At 44.2% G+C, this 20,744-nt stretch overlaps 1 long non-coding RNA gene across 11 annotated transcripts in view; it reads left to right on the forward strand.

The window, feature by feature from the left end:
* The first annotated feature begins 942 nt into the window (after nt 1–942).
* Nucleotides 943–20,744, forward strand: part of LOC110963401 (uncharacterized) — a 55,284-nt gene continuing 35,482 nt past the window's right edge. For 2 of the 11 annotated variants that reach the window (XR_007943642.1, XR_007943639.1), the window contains exons 1-3: nt 3,334–5,173; nt 5,286–5,311; nt 11,962–12,196. This is a non-coding gene — a long non-coding RNA (uncharacterized LOC110963401). Of the gene's footprint in view, nt 1,360–3,332; nt 5,174–5,285; nt 5,312–5,664; nt 5,865–5,899; nt 6,596–6,639; nt 7,028–7,715; nt 7,809–10,190; nt 11,766–11,961; nt 12,197–20,744 lie in introns of those variants that run through there. The other 9 variants (XR_007943640.1, XR_007943638.1, XR_002596510.2 and 6 more) reach the window with 9 other exon arrangements.

Below are 20,744 nucleotides of genomic sequence, written 5' to 3' on the forward strand. Positions count from 1 at the left end.
CTGTTATTTTGTATGTATTTGTGAAAATCAAAGGTCAGTCACAAGTCATTACAAGTTTGTATGGAGGATATTTTAGACTGGAAGAGCCAGAGAGGCAGAAACAGACAACCTTATTTTTGCCTGTTTGACCCAATTACTAAAGTTATTATTTTCATTCTCTCTCTCTCTCTCTCTCTCTCTCTCTCTCTCTCTCTCTCTCTCTCCCTCTCGCTCATATTTTTGGCAACGATGACTAATACCCACATGTGGAATTCGGTTAGAATTTGTGTTATTTTTGTGCTGCTCCCTCTCCAGTGGGACTCCACATGGAGCACAAAGTGTTAAGGCCTCAGATATCGATGTGTCTGGTTCAGCTCTCCTCCCCGGTCCGCTTGGAAATGGTGTTGAATGGGGGTGAAAATCTCCGAATAAAACATGCTACCACATCTCATCCACACCTACCCACAAACCCCCGCCACCCCAAACACTCATAAGCCCCACCCCTCTCTTCTTGCCAGCTGAATTAATTTGATACTATTTTTGAAAGTCAGTGTTTCTAAGGGATACCTAATGACGCAATGACGTCAATGCAGGTCAATAGCACACTGCTGGAGAAGAGGACTAGAGAGAAAGAGAGAGAGAGACGGAGAGAGAGCCAAACACAGAGAGAGAAAAGAGAGATGATTGCAGATCTCGTCGTCGAGACACCCAGAGCCCTTCCCAGTGTTGTGACATGAATGTTTCTCTGCTCACGGAGATTTCTCTTGTCGTGTGTGTGAATTCCAATAATAGCATGGACTCTCAGTCGCGCTTCTCCTGCCCCATTCATGCTTTCCGTCTCTGTCTGGAAGTCATTCACACACATGCACACACACACACACACACACACACACACACACACACACACACACACACACAGAGAGAGAGAGAGAGAAAGAGAGACAGTGAGGGGCATAAAAAGAGAGAGAGTCTAAGCTGTGAGGTGAATCGTGCAGCGCGCCTCCCCAAATGCGTAAAGTCCCCCTGATTTGGCGGGCTCTTTCTATCAGCAGCCTCACATTTGTAACTCTTCCCCCTCCTCTCCAGCCACCACCGCCACCTTTCCACTCCCAAACCCTTCACCCCTCCCAACACCAACCAACCAACCCACATTTCTTTTGAACCGGCTCCCTGAATCCTGAATGGCAACACCAAATATTCTACTCTCCGACAGAACAGAGAAACGACGCACATCGGACTGACCTGCTTTCTCCATCCTGACGCAGGCGGAGAGACTGTAGGCTGCCCTGCTTTGCCCTGTCTCTATCTGTCTCAGCCTGCACAGATCCTTTCTTTAAAAAGAGTTTTTAAAAAAGAGAAAAAAAAATCTAAATCAAAAAGGTAAGTGCCTTCTTTTGTAGCTGGAGCGCATCGCGACCCAGAAGCAGCTGTCGGGGAAGTTTGCGGTTTGACCATGTAGATATTCTGGGACTCAGAGCTCCAGTGATTAGCCTACCGGTTGATCTGAGGACGAAGTGTTCATCACTGTCATGAGCCGGAAAGTAGTGGTGGGGATCACCGTCCAGCGTCTGGAAATACATCTTTTTGACACAGTGTAAAGTGTCGGTCATTCAGAGCTCGTGTCTTTGCGTTTTGGTTCACAGTTTTGGTCACAATCGTGATTGACTCCTGTTTATTCTAACTGATGCTCTTGTGCTGCACAGACACATCCAGGGAGACTTCACTCACCAGGCATGCCGGTGTTTGTACACATGCTAACTTGGGGAACAGATCAGAATAGGCTATAAAAATAGGAGTGGAACTGTATTCTGGAGGGGTTTTGGTTGTATGCGTACTGACGGAGGATGGGATTTTGGAGACACTCAAAGAGAGCGGGCTTGCGGTAATGCGTAGGAGTGTTCACGTGTTGGGGATCCTCTGCTTGAGGCTGCTGAGATGCCTAGTAACAACTAAGAGAGAGAAGGAAAGAGGGGAACTTTTGGCAAAATCTATTCTCTTCTGACCCTGTTTCTTGTGTGTCTGATATCTGACCTGCTGTTTTGGCTGCGCAGTTTCCCCTTCACGCGCACACACACACACACACACACACACACACACACACACACACACACACACACACACACACACACACACACACACAAAGCGAGAGAGAGAGAGAAGTCATTTTTTGTCACAAACAAAGCTGAGCTTAGTGCTGAGACGACTTTAGTTCTCCACTTGTAAACAACTTTCCGCAGCAGAACTGCGTCAGTCCACGCGTGTTGTCAGTTACCTTCCTTTCCATGGCAGCAGTCTAACTGCATTTTCAATCCTGCATGTCCTCAAAGTGCGACTAGCGTCCTCTGAAGCAACACAACAGTCCATATCAGCTGCTTTTTAGTCTGTTGTGTGAATGACTCCGGGTATGTGTGAGGAAACTGGAGACAGAGCTGCCCACTATCAAATACCTCCTGGTTCAGCACCATGGACAGCAGCCAGCCCATGTTCTAGACAAGTTCAACACACATCACACAGCTAAATCTGACTGATATGTTTTTAAACATATGTATTCTAAAAAGCAATGTTGAAGATGTGGAACACTATGCAGAAATCCCTAAAATAACACAAGGGTGCTTTTAAAGACCATCACAAACTGTTTGTCGATTATTTTATTTAAAACAAAAAACACTGTTAAACGCAATAGAACCAAATCTATATTTGGTCTTTTTAATACCTTTGTGCAGATATTTTTTTCCAGGTTGGTCGAGGTATTTTTTTTTTTAGAACTTCTTGTTCTGTGGATTCAGGCTCAGTGTTTTCTGTTTATTCATATAATCCCAGAATATGTTGATATCAGGGTCTGCTGCAGGACTCCTTGTTCCTTTTGTTGCTGAAAATCTTCTTTATGACCCTATAGGCGCATACTTGGACATCCTGCAAAATGAGTTTGGGACTGACCACAGGCCTCCTCGATGAAATCCTTGAATAGATAAGAATCTAATCATCTGGAGTGTTTAAAACTATTGCACAGAACTGTACATCAACCTTAAATGTGCTTTGTAGGGAAACACTCTGAGTGCATGTGATCAACATGAGGTGTTTATTCTGGTTTTAGTTTGGTGGAGCGACAGACTGGTTTGTTGTTGTTTTTTGTTACTTTTTTTGTTATTTATTAGGAAGATGCCTCCTGAGTTAGTTGTGCCAGTGAGAGCTGCAGCTTGTTCTGTAGCTTCTCCTTGTGAGATGAAGTCGGACAAAGGTTTCACAAAAAAAGCAGAAGTCTGCTGTGGTTTGCAACTTGCTGGAGTCAGGAGTGCATCGGGGTGGGTGGGTGGGTGGGTGGTGGTGGTGGTGGTGGTGGGGAGGTCTAGGCGGGTAGAAGCAGGAGGATCTGTGGCTGAGTCTGTCGACACCATGTGGTGATGTGGAGCCACTGCACTGAGGAACCTCGGCTGCATCTCCCATTGATACTGCTCCCTGTTTGATTGAATGATTGTGGACCACTGGGAACTATGTGTGTGTACATGCGTGTTTGTGTATGCACTGTAGCTGGTGACGGTGGTTTTGTGTGGAGCAGATGGCAGACTTTACTGTTGTGTCATAAATCTGCTTCATTTTTGAGAGGAAAAAAGTCAGGCATTAAGACATTTCTCAGTACCCAGAGCATAAAGCAGACAGTTTTGCTAATGTCTGCTGATTATTCTGACTACTTGTTGTTATCTGGGTGCAGAGGACACGCTGAATCTGCTCTCACTGTGTCCCTATACATGCACTCGCCAGCAGTCACGGACATACAGTTGGCCTACAGGCAGGGATAAAAATAGCACAAACCGATGCGACGGGCGCAGCCCTTTTCCCTTCTCAGACTTTTCTAGGCTGCCACTCAGTGGATACTCACTGCCTCCATTTCCAAACCCCCAGTACCATCCACCTCAGCCCACCCCGTCCCATCACGTAAAGTCTCGTGAATGTCCACGCGGCATGAGTGCAGATGGAAGGCGTGGGGTGTGTGGAGAGGGTCTTACAGTATAAAGGTGTTAGATATCGAAGGGGGGTGAGGGTGGGGTGAGAGACAGAGCAATGCTGTGGAGGGAGGTTTATTTGTGCTCTTTTGCATGGACAATTGTGTGCTCCCCATGGGTCTATTCCGTGGGTGAGCGGGGTCTGGTGCGTGGGCACGACCGGTGAATATAGAAGACGGGGGAGGCAGCGGCTCAGCTCGCTGTGTTTTCCTCTCACTCGGCTTAGAGATACAGTGTTTTACCCGCCAAATGCACTGGATGCTGGGATATAAATTATCCAAGACCAAAACAGCACCAGCACTTGGTGGGGGGATATATAGAGACAGGGGAGGGGGGAGGTGGGCTGGAAACCCAGATGCTCCAGCGTTAGAGGAGGGTTGTTACCAGGAGATAACCTGCTCCAAAGCTGCTGTTTTCCACGAGTCCACACCACACTGTCCACCTGTATGTTCTCCTGTTCTGTCATTCTTTTTTTCCTTTCCACGGCGCATTTTCGCAGCGCTGATCACAGAGCGGCCGTCTTTAATCAGACTCTCCGGGCTGTAAAGTGAGAGAATCTAAACGTGACGTCAATGCCTAGTAACTGACGCAACCCTTCAACAAAAAAGGCTTTTTATTTATTATTTTTCCTCTTCTCGTCAGCAAAGCTTAATTACTAAATTTTACAGTGCTCCGTCGACTAAGAGAAAAAAGAAAATCCCCTAGGGAGCGCCGGGTAGTCCGTGCTCATCAGTATTTGGACCTATTTAGCCTTCCTGAGTTTTCAGCTGCCGAAGTGACTCTGGGACCAGAAGCTTCTGAAGAGGGCGACAAGACATCAAATACTGTCGATGATAATGGCAGCGTCGACGAGTTCCAGGTCTTAGTTGTTGAGGGAGAAAGTAGCATGTTTTTAAGGCTGGAGGAGGACGTGGTGGTGCTGTTGAAGCCACATTGGGTTTTAAAAAAAATCACTGCAATGATGCAACAGAGGGGAATCGGGGCTCTTGTGCAGAGTTGGAGAAGCAAAATTAATTTACATTACATGCACTTCACGTAACGATCCTAAGCGATGCCTTTTGTGAATGTTTTTTTCCTTCCTCGTACTGTGACCTAAAAATAGCATCATAGTTTTGATCGTACGCCAGAAATAGACAGACGGGTATCACTTGTATAAAAAGGAAGCGATCCTGAGCAAACTTGGACGTGCCACTGTAAGCCAACATAATAACAAATGGAGGACTTAATCTGTTACATTTCTCCCAGACTCTTGTTGCGGCATTTTCACTAAAATCTCAACCTCTCTCTGTGTTTCTCTTTCTACAGTTTAGAACAAGGACGTGTCTGCTACGGTGAGTGAGACATTTTCAAATACAATAATGTTGAATTCCGTGTACTTTTGTGCAGTCTATGTGGTAGTGCATGCCGCCGAGTGCCTGTGCTGTTTCTCTTCCCCCAATTCTGCCTCCCTCCTTCTGTGTCATGCACGCAAAAACACTCGGCTCCCGGTCGTAAGCATGGATTTTATTGGCATGATTTACGAGCCATGTTTGACTGTAGAGCCGAAGCAACCCTTCCTGCAGAGTAGGAATCACCCCGTTTAGTAAATAAGCAAGTGCAAAAACTCCCTTTGTCTGTTGGCGCTGTTGAGTCTCTATCACATATTTATTTTTTTCCCTCCCATCTCTATGCTTAACCGCGAAAGCGAGGGGGAACCCTTCTCTGATGAGCGCTAAAGGACGCCTTTCCCCCCGTTTTCTTGTTTTTAAGAGGAGTCGTTCTGACAGAAAAAGCGGCGGTGGAGGAGGACGAGGAGGAGAGGAGGGAGTGAAGTGAAGGAGCTGTTGCTGCAGCAGAGACTAGGCGCACCGCATGGGGAAACCCGGGAGCTGTCCAGCAGCAATGGTGCTGAAACCACACCAAGTGGCAGTAGTGGGCTGTTGCTGGTGTGTTTGCCTGCGTGTATGTGTGCATGCATGCGGGGCTGGTTGGTGTTGTTCCTGGCAGCCAAAAGCTTTATTTACTCCTGTTTGGAACCCAGCAGCATCTACACTGAGTGAATCCTCCTTCCTGAGGCGACAATGCTGAAGCACCCCCGCCTCTTTTAAGTTGCCTTCGCCCACTGATGGAAGACATTTGGCACGGAGAGAAATGTTATAACAGAGCTTTTCCCGCCTGCACAGTTTGAACGGCCTCATCGGATGTCATAGGCAGACAGACGGAGAGAGAGGGAGAGATGCGGGGGAAATGGAGAGAGGGAGAAAAGAGGCAACAGCCGGACCGACTTGGACGAGCTCTTCTTCTGCTCACGTCAGCCCCGTCATGTCCAACTCACGAAGGAAACGATTTGATTTCTTCACCGATCCAACGCCGCCGTGGCGTTAAAACGACCAGAAGCTGCGCAGACGCTTGCTAGTTTGCAACGAAGAAGTAGTAAAAGTAGTTGAGATGTTCTGTGTTTGAGCGCAGCAAGACGCGCCAGGCTTCACTGCTGTTATGTGTTTTCGGTTTAAGAGCTCTCCTCACAGTAACTTTGCATCCTGGCGGGAGGAGGGCGCACACGAGGCGAAAGGAGCGTCGCTGTCACGGCCTCCACTCCGTGAAAGAGTTTGGAGGAATCACCCGTTTCAATTAAGGTATCAGTGTTGAATTAGCGACGCGGAACGGAGAGATGAAGGAGATGCTACAGGCGTCTGCACACTTCTGCAGCCCGACTGGGACACAAGAAGCGCCTCTCACTCCGATCCCATTCTGACTTTGGCCACATTTGCCAGTATTTTGCATGCAGGCTACGAGGCTAGCGTGCCACAGATGGATGGAAAAAAGAAAACAGCACACCAACCACCTGTCTTTGTCATGCAAAATCCCGTTCACCTGCGATACATTGCTCCACCTCTCCGAACACACACATACACACACACAACCCCAAAAAAACAACAACCCTGTCATTCTCCGTCGGTCAAAACGTGCAAATACCGACTCGAGGGATCAGATCTTGCTCAATAATTCAATACCGAGCGTGTAATTTCGGTGGAAACAACACGGATTCCCGAGTCGTGACTGCTAAAGTGAGTAATGTGCGCGTTGGCTGCGTCAGGAGAGGCAGTCACTGTGCAGTGCAGACGGTGGGGGAGAATCGTGACTGACTGGGTTGCAAATGAAAAGACCACCCAATAATAATAATAACAATAAAAAATTAAAATACCCACACCGGGAGGGGGAGGTGGGGCATGGTGGGATGGAAGAGGTGGGCATGGGAGGTGTGTGTGTGTGTGTGTGTGTGTGTGTGTGGGGGGGGGTATAGGTCTGGGGTCTGAGGTGGGCTTTGCACTAACACCCCCCCATCTCCTATTCTATTCAATCCGAATCCTCCCCCCCTCCTCCCCCCTCACTCCTAAGCTTGTTTTTAGCGTGCTGCTGCTGCTTCTTGCTGGCATGCTGGCAGCCAACTTGAATGCAGACGAGTTTCATCAGTGATAGTGGGGCGGTGTGGATGGAGAGAGAGAGAGAGAAAGGAGGGGGGGGGCGAGGATGGGGAGGGGGGAAGATATGTTGCTTCGGGATCAAACCTGATACACACACCAGGAAAAAAAAGATGTGGGGTGGGGTGTGTGTGTGTGGGGGGGGGGGGGGGGGGGGGAGCAGACAGACAGACAGAGAGAGTTAGAGGGTCCGAGATCCAGATCGTGACCTGGCCTCCACCTCGGTACAGTAAGTTGCAAGTTGCAGGTCCATGGGGGAGGAGGGGGGAGGCTGAGGGTTGTTTTTTTTTTTTTTTTCGGGGACGGGGGCGGGGGAAGTATTGCATCTGAAAGATTATTGGAGAAAAAAATAAAGAAAAGAAACAAGGTAAGTTCTTTTTTCTTCTCCATTTGAATTCCTCCTCTTATTTTTTTGCTAAATTTACCAGCAGCCAAACTTATTAAAGACTGTTTGAACTCTGTGTGGTTTACGGTCGTGACGAACTCTTGACGGCGACGCGCGCCAACGTGCTGCTGCTGTTGTTAACTTTGTCAAGCTGCATTGTTTTTTCTTCTTCTCATGTTATAAGCTGTAAACTGTTGCAAATCGCATCGTAGCGAAGATTGTCTTTCTCTGTTTGGTTTCAGCCTTTCTATTTTTTCTATTTTACTTTATTTTTTGAACGCCTGAACCATCTTTGCGCCGGGCTGAATGTGCAGCTCGGAGACCCCCGTGTGGTTTAGTGCAGTGGTACCCTCCGGTGAACTCTATAGGTGACCATGAGTCGCCTCAGATGCTTCTTGCTATGTTGTGATGCGATGTGGAGGTTCTGTGCAAAGCTTTCCCACACTCCGTCGACACCCAGTTGTTATTTGTTATTATTTATTTATTTGTCTATCTTGATTGTTTGCGTTTCCCCTTATTTATTCCGTGCAGCTTGCATCCGGCTCGTAAAGGGGGCGTTATTTGTGATGAGGCGAACACGGCTCATTCCTGCTGCCGTGTGTCTCGCTTATTTCTCACAATCATGATAATTCGGTGTCATTTGTCACGATATAAATACATTTTCTAAGCGACGGTCAGTTATGCAGCCTCACTAGACGTCCCTGTAGAAAGGCAGAAAAAATATTGACACACAGTCGCATCAAATACTCATATCCCTGTATCAATGCATACAGCCTAAGTATACACTCTCTGGTATAGATCACAATTTGGTTAGCCGTCTTTTTTCCTCTTTCTTTTTTTTTCAAAAAGGGGGGTCCCTATATGAGCGAGACGCCGATTGGTTGATGACGAGGTTTGGTTTGCTCCAATAAGATCCCTCCCTGCTCTCTATTTATTGCCAGCAGTTTACAGCCTTGCTCCCTCCTCACCCAGAGCACTGGAGCGGCTGCAGAGAGCCAGCGCTTCACTATAGGGAGACACACCACGGACCAGGGAATATAACAGAGAGAGAGAGAGAGCACACTGACAACAAAATGCATCGATGCACAGCTCCCGGTGATCACACGGGCTGTGCACATCCGAACGTTTGGATAAAAAAAGAAAGGGGGGGAAAGGCAAGGAGAGGAAAATATGAGGGAGAGACGGGGTGAGAGAGAGAGGAAGGGGAGAGGAATGGTTGAGGGAGGAGAGACGAGAGGGGAGATAGAGGAGAATTTAAACTGGAGGAGTGGGGAATCAGAGCGAAAGGACCTTGGACAGCTCTCAGTTGCAGCAGCAGCCTTGGCATCCGGAGACCCCCCTTCTTTCTCTTTCTGTCTTTCTCTCCGTCTTCCATCCATCCTCATCTCCTCCTAGTGTGTGTGTGTGTGTGTGTGTGTGTGTGTGTGTGTGTGTGTGTGTGTGTGTGTGTGTGTGTGTGTGTGTGTGTGTGTTGGAGGGACACACTCGCCTCGGGTTGCCGAAGGCTGGAGATATAATCAACCGAGCCGGGATGGAAGATAAATTCACGGAAGCGAAAGAGAGCAGACTACCGGAGTCTCCGTCGGACGGCAACAGCAGCAGCAGCAGCAGATAATGTCCTTCACGAATCTTTTTGCGGTCTGGGCTTGCTGTTCATAACTATTAATCTGGGAAGCCCTTACCCCAAAAAGCATTTGCGGAGGGCGCAATCGCCGCGCCGAGACATCGACATCAGAAGACGGCTCCACTCGTGGAATTTTACAGTCTTTAATTTTTTTAAAGGACTTCTTTCCTTTTTCTGCTCAAATTTTCCTTTTGCTTTGTTGATGTCCTTATTTACTCTTGTTATTTCCGTCATTGCCACAGCAGTGGCGTTTTTGTCATGGTTGCTTTTCAGCCCTACGTGTGTCATTATTTTTTTTCCTCCAAGTCAACAGTTTTCTTCTTTGTTAGAAATTGTGGCGAAGCTCTGCAGACACGTCGCACCCAAGTTTTGCTCAAACTCTTGCGTGCCTCAGTGTTCACAAAAACAACAACAACAACAACAACAACAACATTATTTTTGGCATTTTCTGTCGAACAAACATGTCGACGGACCCCAAAACTTTGGGGCCATGTAACATTAAGTCATGACTTCAGCCAAACACACACTCCCCCCCACACCCCACTCCTCCCTCCCCTTCCTCGTCTCCCACCCTCCCCCCCCCCCCCCCCCCCCCCGTCCCACACTGATCCAGTGACAGTGGGTCCCAGCAGAGCAGAGTGTAAACACGGGGAGACCCTTGCAAGTTTCACGTGGACGGTCGTGTGTGTGTGTGTGTGTGTGTGTGTGTGTGTGTGTGTGTGTGTGTGTGTGTGTGTGTGTGTGTGTGTGTGTGTGTGTGTGGCGCCTCTCTGATTGGACGTCATTGAACCTCTAACCCCTTTCATAAAACCACTGTGCAAAACATGCACGCAGGGGCGCACACACACGCCTGTAATCAAAGTGTTCCGATGGCCTAGTCGGGATTCCCCGACAAGGCCATCGGAACACGGGGAGAGGAGCAGATTGGCAGATGGAGAGGATAAGGAACAGCTGCAATCCCTGCCTCATACACTGACCGTGTAGTTACTCTTCGTGTGTGTGTGTGTGTGTGTGTGGCCTCCGTGCGAACATAGTACGCAGCCTCCCCTTTATCACACACACTCCGTAAACGCACACGTGTCTCCCTCCCAGTTTTGTGAATAGTAGTTAATCCACCCCAAGCATCGCCCACCACTGTTCCCTGACAACGTTCTGCACAAAGAGCACACAGAGACATCGGCCACGACCGCGTTCTTCCAGCCTGACCCACCAGACTAAAAACAAAAAGCAGAGGAAAAGATCTCCCACCCCGAATTAGCGCAGCTCATCAGCTCCATCATTGCGCTCCCAAGTTGTGCAGCATAGCAAAACTTCTGGCTTCCCGAAGCTACACGTGAATTCTGAGTGATGTGTGCACGCAAATTAATCACTGCGATGAAGATAAAAGCCAGAGATGAGCGTCACCTCTGTTAAAAGACAGAGTAAAAAGAACAAAACGAGATTCAACCCAGTTTAGCCTAGAGAAAAAGAGGCGCATGCAACTTTGCACTCAGTTTCTTCTGTGCTGTCCCATCACGGTTCAACTAAGTAATGATAATTTATACCACAATACATCTGCAGCACAGGTCCACAGAGGAGCCCTCACCCTAAACAAGAGCAGGTCTTCTCATAAACGACACGTACTGAGAAATCCGAGTCTCCTTTTACGATGTAAGATGTAGGTTTGACGCCTGACATAACAGGATTGGGGGGGGGGGGGGGGGGGGGGGGGGGGGGGGGTAAAATGACGTATTTGAAATTACAATTAAAGACTGGTGGTCACGTGTGCCTCTTGGTCATGACGCACGCTTGCCAGAAAAGTGAGCTAAGCTTAAACAAAAAGTTCTTGACGTGCTGTAAGCAAGGCAACTCACCTTGGTTAAAATTTTTTAAAAGTGCTGTAATTTTAGGGAATGACATGTGGCCCAGCCTCTGAGCGCACATCTGGAGAGGCCCGTTCAGGACGCTGCGCAGACGAGGCATTAACAGGACCGCCGCCCCCCTCCTCCTGTCCTACGTTCCTCTCTGGCGACCCTCACGCAGGTTATTCAGAGTCTGAAGCGTAACAGGGCTCTGTCACAACTTTTGAACTTTCAAAAAGACAACGTAGAAACACATCTGGAAACCGCAACACCGACAGATGTGACGTTGTGCTCTTTAAGAGGAAACTGTGACCTCTGACCCGTGGACTCGCCAGGAGCTCTTCTGCGTCTTCAGTAGCTGTAATGAAAAAAGCCACGGTCGTCTACGAGGTGCAGGATGCTGGTTCTCTGCTACTCTCTGAATGGGCGATGTGACGTGAAGTTAAACTTGTCCACGCTTCTGTTATAAGTGCTGTAATTATCGCATTTTACTGTGCCTTTTTGTGCGTATTGGCGCGTAAAGACAGTGTTCTGAAATAGTTTAAAAGTTTCCCTTCTTTCCCCCAAATCCTTGTTTAAATCCAACCTCTCTCCTCCTATCCATAGGCCGCAGACTGACTGTATAGACGTTTAAATCTCACCGTGCATGTCTTGTCTTTCTGTCTTGCAGGAGAGAACAATGACAACCAAAACAACAAGGGTTAAAAATAAAAATAAAGAGGTGACTTGTGCCCGAGGTGGACGCTGCTGCCGCCGCCGGAGCCTCCACCTGTGCGCCGGAGAGAAAAAGGTGACCCACGTTTTGGATGTTTGCACCGAGGAGCGACTGAGAGACACCGACCTTCCTGCCTGCCCCTCCTCCCTCCCTCCCCTTCGTCCTCCGCTCTTCTTCATCCCGAGAACAGGTAATTGCACGGGCTGAGATGTGTTTGAGGATGACGTCAAACCCAAATCACCCTTTAAATTGCATTTTGCGTTATAGGCGCGTAATGACTGCTCGGTGCATGTGAGCAGGAGTTGTGTGCTGTGCAGGGGTCGTGTGGTGCTGGGTTGCCTTCTCTTCTTCCTTTATTGTATCTCAACTCATTGTGGGCCTTTACATTACCTATAAATACCGCGAACTGAGGAGTGGAATCTGTTTAATTGCTGTCTTAAACACATGTTTTGTTGCGCAGTAGTCAAACGTGTTAAAAATGACAAGTATCAGCATGTAAATTTGCATTATAAATATCTATAGGAGGGCACGGACTTGTACACGCTCTATCACATCTGTTCTAATAATCATAAGCAGTAGTTTGGTTGGCCTCGTGCTTTGCTGTTCTGTATCATCAGCATATGTTTTCCATGGATCACACACGTGTTATTATACTTTCTAATAATGAGGCAGAATCCCACACACAGGCCCGCAGCTTGTCATTCAGACTGATGTTACAGCAATAATTGTCATGTCTAAAAATCAGTCGTCTGGTTGCAGGTTCACTGTTCGTATAGGGATGTTCAGACGTAATTGTGTTTTCAGTTTCAGTCTTGGTTGACAGGCTGTGGTCATCAGTGTTGTAAGTGATGGTTGGTGGCGTCTGAACAGGTGTGAGCGTCTTCTGTCCGGTTGTGCCACGCACTGAATCTGGTTTATGCTTCGTTTTGGCACCAGGAGATCTAATACTCCTCAGCGTGAGTCATCAGATCGTACACAATTCAGGCAACATTTCTGTTAGATGGACTTGCCCTTGTAAAAACGCTGTAGTTACCAGGAGGCGTAAAAAGGGGAACCCGCCCATTACCTGGTGCAGTAATTCAGCCTACTCGTTCTACACGTTCAGCTCATCAACTGCAGTAATTACCAGGTTGTACAGCAATTGAAAGAGTGACATAAAGTCGAATTTTATGGCAAATATGATCCCGTTGTTTGTGTGATGAGCATATTCATCAGCTACCCGATTGTAGGAGACGTTACATGGCAGCTGTATTTGCATCCTTGTTTAAAAATCCTGTGAAGGTGCGTTCAGGTGCTCCACGCTCCTGCTGTAGATAGGTAGACGAGATCACAGTCGCTTTGCTCTGGGCTGAGAGCAGCACAAAATAGATCTCGACGTTTATGTGTGTGTATGGTGTGACTAAAAACACCAAAACACAACTTTCCAGTTGTCCTCTAAGAAAGTAATAAAGCTTTGCTTCTCAGACAGATTTGAATTTTATCTGCTCAAAGTGTAAACATGCTAACCAGTTTATCTGTGTAATTGCACAGTATACGATTATAGATAGCATTAGGGCTTTTAGTGGTGATGGTAGAGGTGGGAGTGGACAGAGTTAGGTGGTCCAAGTTTTTTTTTTTAAAGGGTCAGTTCACCCAAATGACTGAAAACATTTTCTCTGCTGCTATGTATAGATTTCTTGGTTTTATTTGTCCAAATTTTGAGATTTCCATCTCCATTTCCCTCCACCCCAAAAACATAGAGGTGAATGGAATAATTTATTACAATCTTTGACAAAACACAAAATTCATTCAGCAGAAAATAGTTCTAGTAAAAGCCAGACACAATGCATTTGTAGGAAGAAATGCTACTGTTAAATTTCTAAATGCAGTTTTGCACTGCTGAGAGCACGGGACAACTCCATTCACCTGAAGTTTGTTTTTGGTTATGACATGACCAGAAGGCTTTATGGAAACACACATTTTTTTGTTATTTAGATGAACTAACTCATTCCTAAAATGAGTCTAGGACTGTCACAGTACACCAATATCGCGGCCAAAAGAACTTACAAGAACAATATTATTGTTGTATTTATAGAAAAAATGACATCTGTCATTGACTGTTTTTTCTTTTGTTGGCAAATGAATTGACCTCAAAATATGAGTGTAGAGAGGTGAGAGACAGTGTGTAACCATAACTGTATGTCGTTCCTTAGTTGAGTGTCAACCAGATAGTTAGTGGAGCTGGATTATTTCAGATATTATCATATGTGCTACTTTTTAAATATCACGATTATTGTCAACATCATGACGCAGCTGATTGAGTTCTCACCAATCATATGATGGGAGAAGTTTGCTTCCATGAAACAAAACTGTAATTTTCTTATCCCAACCGTAAAGCCCTTTGATGCTGTTTGGTGGCTTTGTTGAAGTATTGTCTACAAGTTCAAGTGTTGTGTACTGCTGGTGTGACTGTTGACTGTGTCACTTCATCGTACGTCTTCAAATGTGTTGCTGACGTTGCCTGCTTCCCTCTTGTGTGCTGAGCTTAGAATAGTATTTCAACCACTAAATCACCAGAATTAGGAATGGTTGCACAATGGTGGAAGAAAAATGTCCATGCAATAGTATGAAGTGTTTTCCACTGTTCAAGTTACTGATGTTATGGTGACACTGCCGGCATCATTTGACAGTTGTCAGGTTGCCACACATGTGCCCTTGTCAAAAAAATAGTTTAAAATAAAGACATTTATTGGCTGTTTTAACTCATACCTTTTACATGCATTTAAATCACTACAGGTCAATACCCAACACTCCGATTGAAATACTATACCTAAAGTTTAATGTCGTGTCGTGTGTTTTGCGTCAGACAAAGAGTAAAGAGAACATTTCAGTCCCCACCTGTGTAAGATAAATCACAGCATGTTCCTAAATATCCACTGACAATCGTTTGTCTCTAATACGAGCTACCAGTACGAAGCTATATTTAGGGAGATGACGTCATGGTTAAAACTGAGACCAAAGGGGCTTTGAGACGTGCGGGCTGCAAAAAGAAAGGAGTTATGATAAAATCTGGATGCTTTTACAACAACATATACAGTATATGCTTAGTTGTAACTTGTTATCAACTCAGCAATATCTTTATGCATTTAGTCACAAGCATTATCCCATGGGCCGCAGCATCCGTTTGGTTTCAGTTGGGAAACAAACATAGTGTGGCTTTGCAGTGATGTTTACATCTGCAGTCTCTGAAATCACATATGGATACAGCAACAAATTATAGAGTTGATTTATTCACTAGACGTATCTTTCAGGGACTTTAGAACTGTGTTTTTTAAGTCATCTGAACTACGTCATCAGTACACAATGTGAAATATAAACACAAGGTATGCATGGAACACTGCTAATCAATGTGTAGTGTGATTTCTTTTCATTTTTGTGTTTTATTTTTTCAGGAAATAACCCTTTGCTGCAGTCTTTACCAAAAGAAGAAACTGTCCCACTTCACACTTACTGAATCTGTTTCATATTTACAACAGTCCACCTCAAATCTACAATTGAAGTTGTACAAATGTCACCCTTGAGCATGAATATGTTTTGCTTCCTTGTTTGTATGAGTGTGTAATTTAAAGGATGATGCTAGTGAAATACTATATTTTCTTGTTAATATTGACTTAATGCCAACAAGCATAACCTGTGAATTAAGACATCTGTTTCTAGTCAAACAGATGTCTTAATTCACAGGGGAGGAATAGTAACTACATATGTTTGTTTGTTTTTGCTGATTGCAAATCAGTTTCCTCTTATTATTAAGCACAAAAACTACTTGGTTCATTTGGGTTAAATTTAGTTTAGTATTACTTTGTTGAGGATATGAAAAATTGGTGGTTGGTTAAACAACTACTTTGTTAAGGTTAAAGGACCTTGTGCATTATGGTTACAATAATACATAAAATAATATAAATCATAAGAATTAGAATAGAGGTAGAGGACAGTTGCGGTGTACTTAAAGGGTGGAAAACCCCTCACAGTGACTGTTGGTTGATAAATAAAATTTACATTTTTATAGTCTGATGATTTGTCCATCCATCCACCCTGACCTCCTCCCTACTGTCAATGTCATCCTCCATACACAGTGCTGCTGCCACAGAATACTGAAACTGGTGAAACAGTTGTTTCTTAATCCACAACTGAATATAGTCCCCAAATACACTTTTCTCCCGTTTGCAAATTAGTGACCTATATTAGACATAAAAACTACTTGATTCAGTTTTGGTAAAGTACGTCTTTGTGGGTTAAATTTAATACTTTGCTGCATAAATGAAACCTTAGTAGTTTGAGTGATGGGTTTAATTATCACAATGTTAAGGTTTAGAGGACATCTTTTAATCATATAGTTGCAATAATAAATGTGAACAAGGTTTGGGGGCAGTGGTGATCATACTCAAACAAAATGTTGGCTAGACACAATGAACACTGTTAAAATTTTGCTGATTGTTGACACATCCGTGCACCCCAGCCTCCTCCTATCGATACTATTTCACTCCATGAAATAGTCGCTGACTTACTGCTTTGCTCTAACCATTGTTATTGCACCTGTAGAGGTCTTCTGTGGGACAGTTTTCATTTGACAGAGCTCTAACAGAAGAACGAAGGATTGCTGTTGCAGTGGTGAGGGCTCAAAATGTTTAATCCAAATGAAATAGCAATTTGTTCCAAGTAAAGGCTGGTTATGTTTTCAAGACCACAATAAATGTAGTGAATATACTTTACCTTCACCTGTGTTCTTAGTTATAAAAATAGCTTCTATTGGTTAAAATGAAATTAGGCCCTCGTCACAAAGACAGAGAGACAGGGCACTTACTGTGTGTGTGTGTGTGTGTGTGTGTGTGTGTGTGTGTGTGTGTGTGTGTTTTGCTTGAAAAACACACAAACAAATGTAATTCTACCATACTGTTGTATTCCCCACTAACTCAGTAAAGGGGACATCTGTCACTAGATGCCCTGGTAGTAACATCTTAATGAACTTCAATGAACCATCGCTACTGTCAGTGGGAGACACCAGCTCCTCCTCCACTACACAATCTATTGGCATTTTTAATATAATTATTCATGATGTATAGAATAATCCTCACAATCAGAGCGACTATATTTAGCTAATAGCTTCCAAATCAGTGTTCCACTTTATTGAAGCCTTCCTAAATCTAAATTTTACATAACCATGCAGCATAGAATGCACATGTGGATAATGAGTGTTGAGTGTGTGGAGTCAAATTAGCTGTTCACAAAATATGCAGCACATGCAGCTACATTTAATGTACAGTATGTTAACATCTGCGTGTTGTAAGATTCAATCACTATAATTACTCTTCCCAATTTTTCAGTTTTGCAAACTTTCGGGGAAAATACTTCATACATCTGTAAAACTTAATTCTCGATAGGAGTAAAACTAACAGTCCAGTCTCCAAGAAATTACATACAGTCACTTTACAAGTATTCACATTCCTTCATTTTTTTTTTAACATTTTGTTGCGCATGCAGATTTTGATTTAGATGGGAAAAAATGGCTTTTTCACACAGACAATCTGAAAATCTGTAAATTTTTCGCAAATTTATCTAATCTATATCAAAACAGAAAAACATATCTGCCCACATATACCGCTTCCTCTGTCTCAAAATTTGAGTCGGTTGCTACTTATTTGTTTCAATATTTCTCAATGTGCAACGACAACATGAGTGAAGCCCACCTATGTCAAATTGCATGGATTTTGGTCAGAGTCTAAAAAGACTCACGGCTCTGTATATACAGTTCCAAAATTCCCTCTGCTCATCAGGGCAAAATAAAAATTTTCCCTTGGTTTGGAAGATTTTTAGTTTTTTCTTTCATGTACTGCGATTTTAAATCCTCCAAACATTTCAATGGATTCGAATCTTCGACTCGGTCATCCATTACCCTCCATTTCTTCTTTTGTAATCATCCTTTGTGGATTTGCTGTGTGGCTTAGGATCACTGTCCTGTCAACTTTTCACCTCTTATTCAATGCCAACTTTTAGACAGATGGCCTCACATCATCTTCAAGTACTCTTTGAAATGATGCAGAATTCACCGTTGCATCAGTAACTGCAAAACAGACAAGCAACTCCATGCCATAACATTTCCAGCACCATGCTTCAAAGCGAAGTTCTCATCCTGAAAGAACATTACTCCAAAATTTTTTTTTTTTTTTGCATATATGTTCACTGGCATACTGTAGCTTTGTATGTGTTTCTGGCACTCCTCCCATGCAGGTCAAATTTCTGCAATCTCTTTCTGACTGTAGATGCAGCGCTTTGACAGCTAAAGAGTTACCTAAAAATCCTGTGATGATTTTTTGGAGTTCTTGGTTGTTATTGCATCAAACAGTCTGCTCTTGGGCTAAATTTACTGGGGCATCTAGTCTTAGACAAATTCAGTGTTCAGCATTGATGAGCACGGTAGGCCCGTTTGGGTGTAATAGCATTTAAAGGACTTCTAAGTACAAGGGAAATGATTCTCCATTTGAGACACAAAATAAACTCTTTGGGCAAACCTCACAGCACTATGTTTGGAGAACATCAGGCACTGAAGATGCTCATCACCTGCTAAACACCATGCATATGGTGAGCACGGTGGTGGCAGCATCATGCTATATGGGAGACACAGAGGTGCTTAAAGAACCTGTTCCAGAGTGCAGAGACCCAAGACTGGCACGACAGTCACATTATAATGAGCTAAAGCATACATTAAACATCAGGATCAGTCTGTGGACTTTCTTTTTCTTTGAGTGGTCCAGTCAAAGACCAGACTTAAACCAAATTTAGAGACATGACAACAGCATTTCTCAGACATATCCCATCCAACTGGAATGGATGCTTGAATAAAGCTAAACAAAGTACTCAAACAGTAAAGGATCCAAATATGTCATAAAGCCACTGTAATAACAATACGTTGCACAAGCAAATACAATGCCAATCGGATAATCCTTTTTATCAACCCAATAAAGAAATGTTGTCATCAACATATATAGCAAATCTGAATCATCTAATGTATAAGCCAATTCTAACTAGATAGTATAGGCTGGAAAGACTGGTGCTTTGTTACATAATATTTTTTTTGGTACCCTGTTGTGTGAGTCTTCTTTGTCTTGTTTTTTTGTTTTGTTTTGGGGTTTTTTGGGTTGTTATTTGTTTGTTGTTTTTTCCTTTATCTTTCAAGGCCACTGTTGACAAGTAATTGACATGTCAACAGTTTAATAATGAACTGGCATTGTCTTTATTTGCTCGTAATATGCCTTGTATATATTGTGAAAAATAAAAAAATACATACTAAAAAAACATATATAGCAAATCTAAAATGTATATACTGAACGTACCAATCAATTTTCACTTTTAATGTATTTCATCTTGTTGCCACAAAAATAATCAATTATTAACAATTGCAGCATTGTTGAAGGCTGCATAAATGATTGTGTTAGGTATACACAACCATCAGTATATTAGCAACAATACTGAGGTAGGCTGTGGTGTCTAAATGCTGCTCATTTGGTACTCAAAGGGCCTCAAAGTGTGTCAAGAAAATACCCCCAACACCATTACACCACCAGCAGCAGCCTGAACTGCTGATACAAGGCAGGATGAATCTATGCTTTGAAGCCAAATTCTGAACATCTGAATGTCACAGTTGAATTCAAGACTCATCAGACCAGTCAACATTTTTCCCAATCTTCTATTGTCGATTTTTGGTGAGCCTGTGTGAATTGTAGCCCTCAGTTTCCTGTTCTTAGCTGACAGGAGTGGCACGGTGTGGTCTTCTGCTGCTGTAGTCCATCTTCTTCAAGGTTTGACATATTGTGCATTCAGAGATGGTATTCTGCATTCCTTGGTTGTAATGAGGGGTTTTTTGAGTTACTGTTGCCTTTCCATCATCTCTAACCAGTCTGCCCGTTCTCCTGTGACCTCTCACATCAACGAGGCATTTTCAATATTTTTCTCTGTTTTGGAACCATTCCTCTGTAAACCCTAGGGATGGTAGTGAAAATCCCAGTAAACCAGCAGTTTCTGAAATACTTGGACCAGCTCGTCTGGCACCAACAAGCATGTCATGTTCAAAGTCCCTTAAATCCTCTTTCTTCCCCATTCTGATGCTCGGTTTGAACTTCAGCAGGTTGTCTTGACCACGTCTACATGCCTAAATGCATTGAGTTGCTTCCATCTAATTAACTTTTTGTGTTAACAAGCAATTGAACAGTGGTACCTAATGAAGTGGCCTGTGAGTGTAATTGGGAGAACGTTTTTGTAAGACAGAAACTATACATTTACACTCGATTAACTTTCTTGCTATAGGTTAGATCTATGTATTTTTATATTGTAGTTAAAATGGGCATAGATCCGACACACATGTGCATTGTTCCTCCAATGCTATACCTCCTGAGATGCTACCTATGAGCAGGCATAAACTAACCGTGACGTCACCCGTTGGTTTCAACGGCGAGAAAATGAAGCCCGGATTTTGCTACTTCCTGGTCGCCGTTTTGGATTTTTTGGAGCCAGTGACGTAAAAAGCGTCATCAAACAGACTGGACCGGAGAGAAACTAGGGGCAGGATTGGCTGAGAACTCTCTTATCCCGCCCACGTTTTACCGCAGAGGCTTCTGTTGCTGTCTATCAAGTATAGCCACGCCCCCTGGCTCCGCCAACTTTAACGATTTATTTAAAATTCAGAATTGATTTATTTTAAGATCGGC

Source organism: Acanthochromis polyacanthus, chromosome 8, assembly GCF_021347895.1.
Source record: "Acanthochromis polyacanthus isolate Apoly-LR-REF ecotype Palm Island chromosome 8, KAUST_Apoly_ChrSc, whole genome shotgun sequence".
Classification (NCBI taxonomy): Eukaryota; Metazoa; Chordata; class Actinopteri; family Pomacentridae; genus Acanthochromis; species Acanthochromis polyacanthus.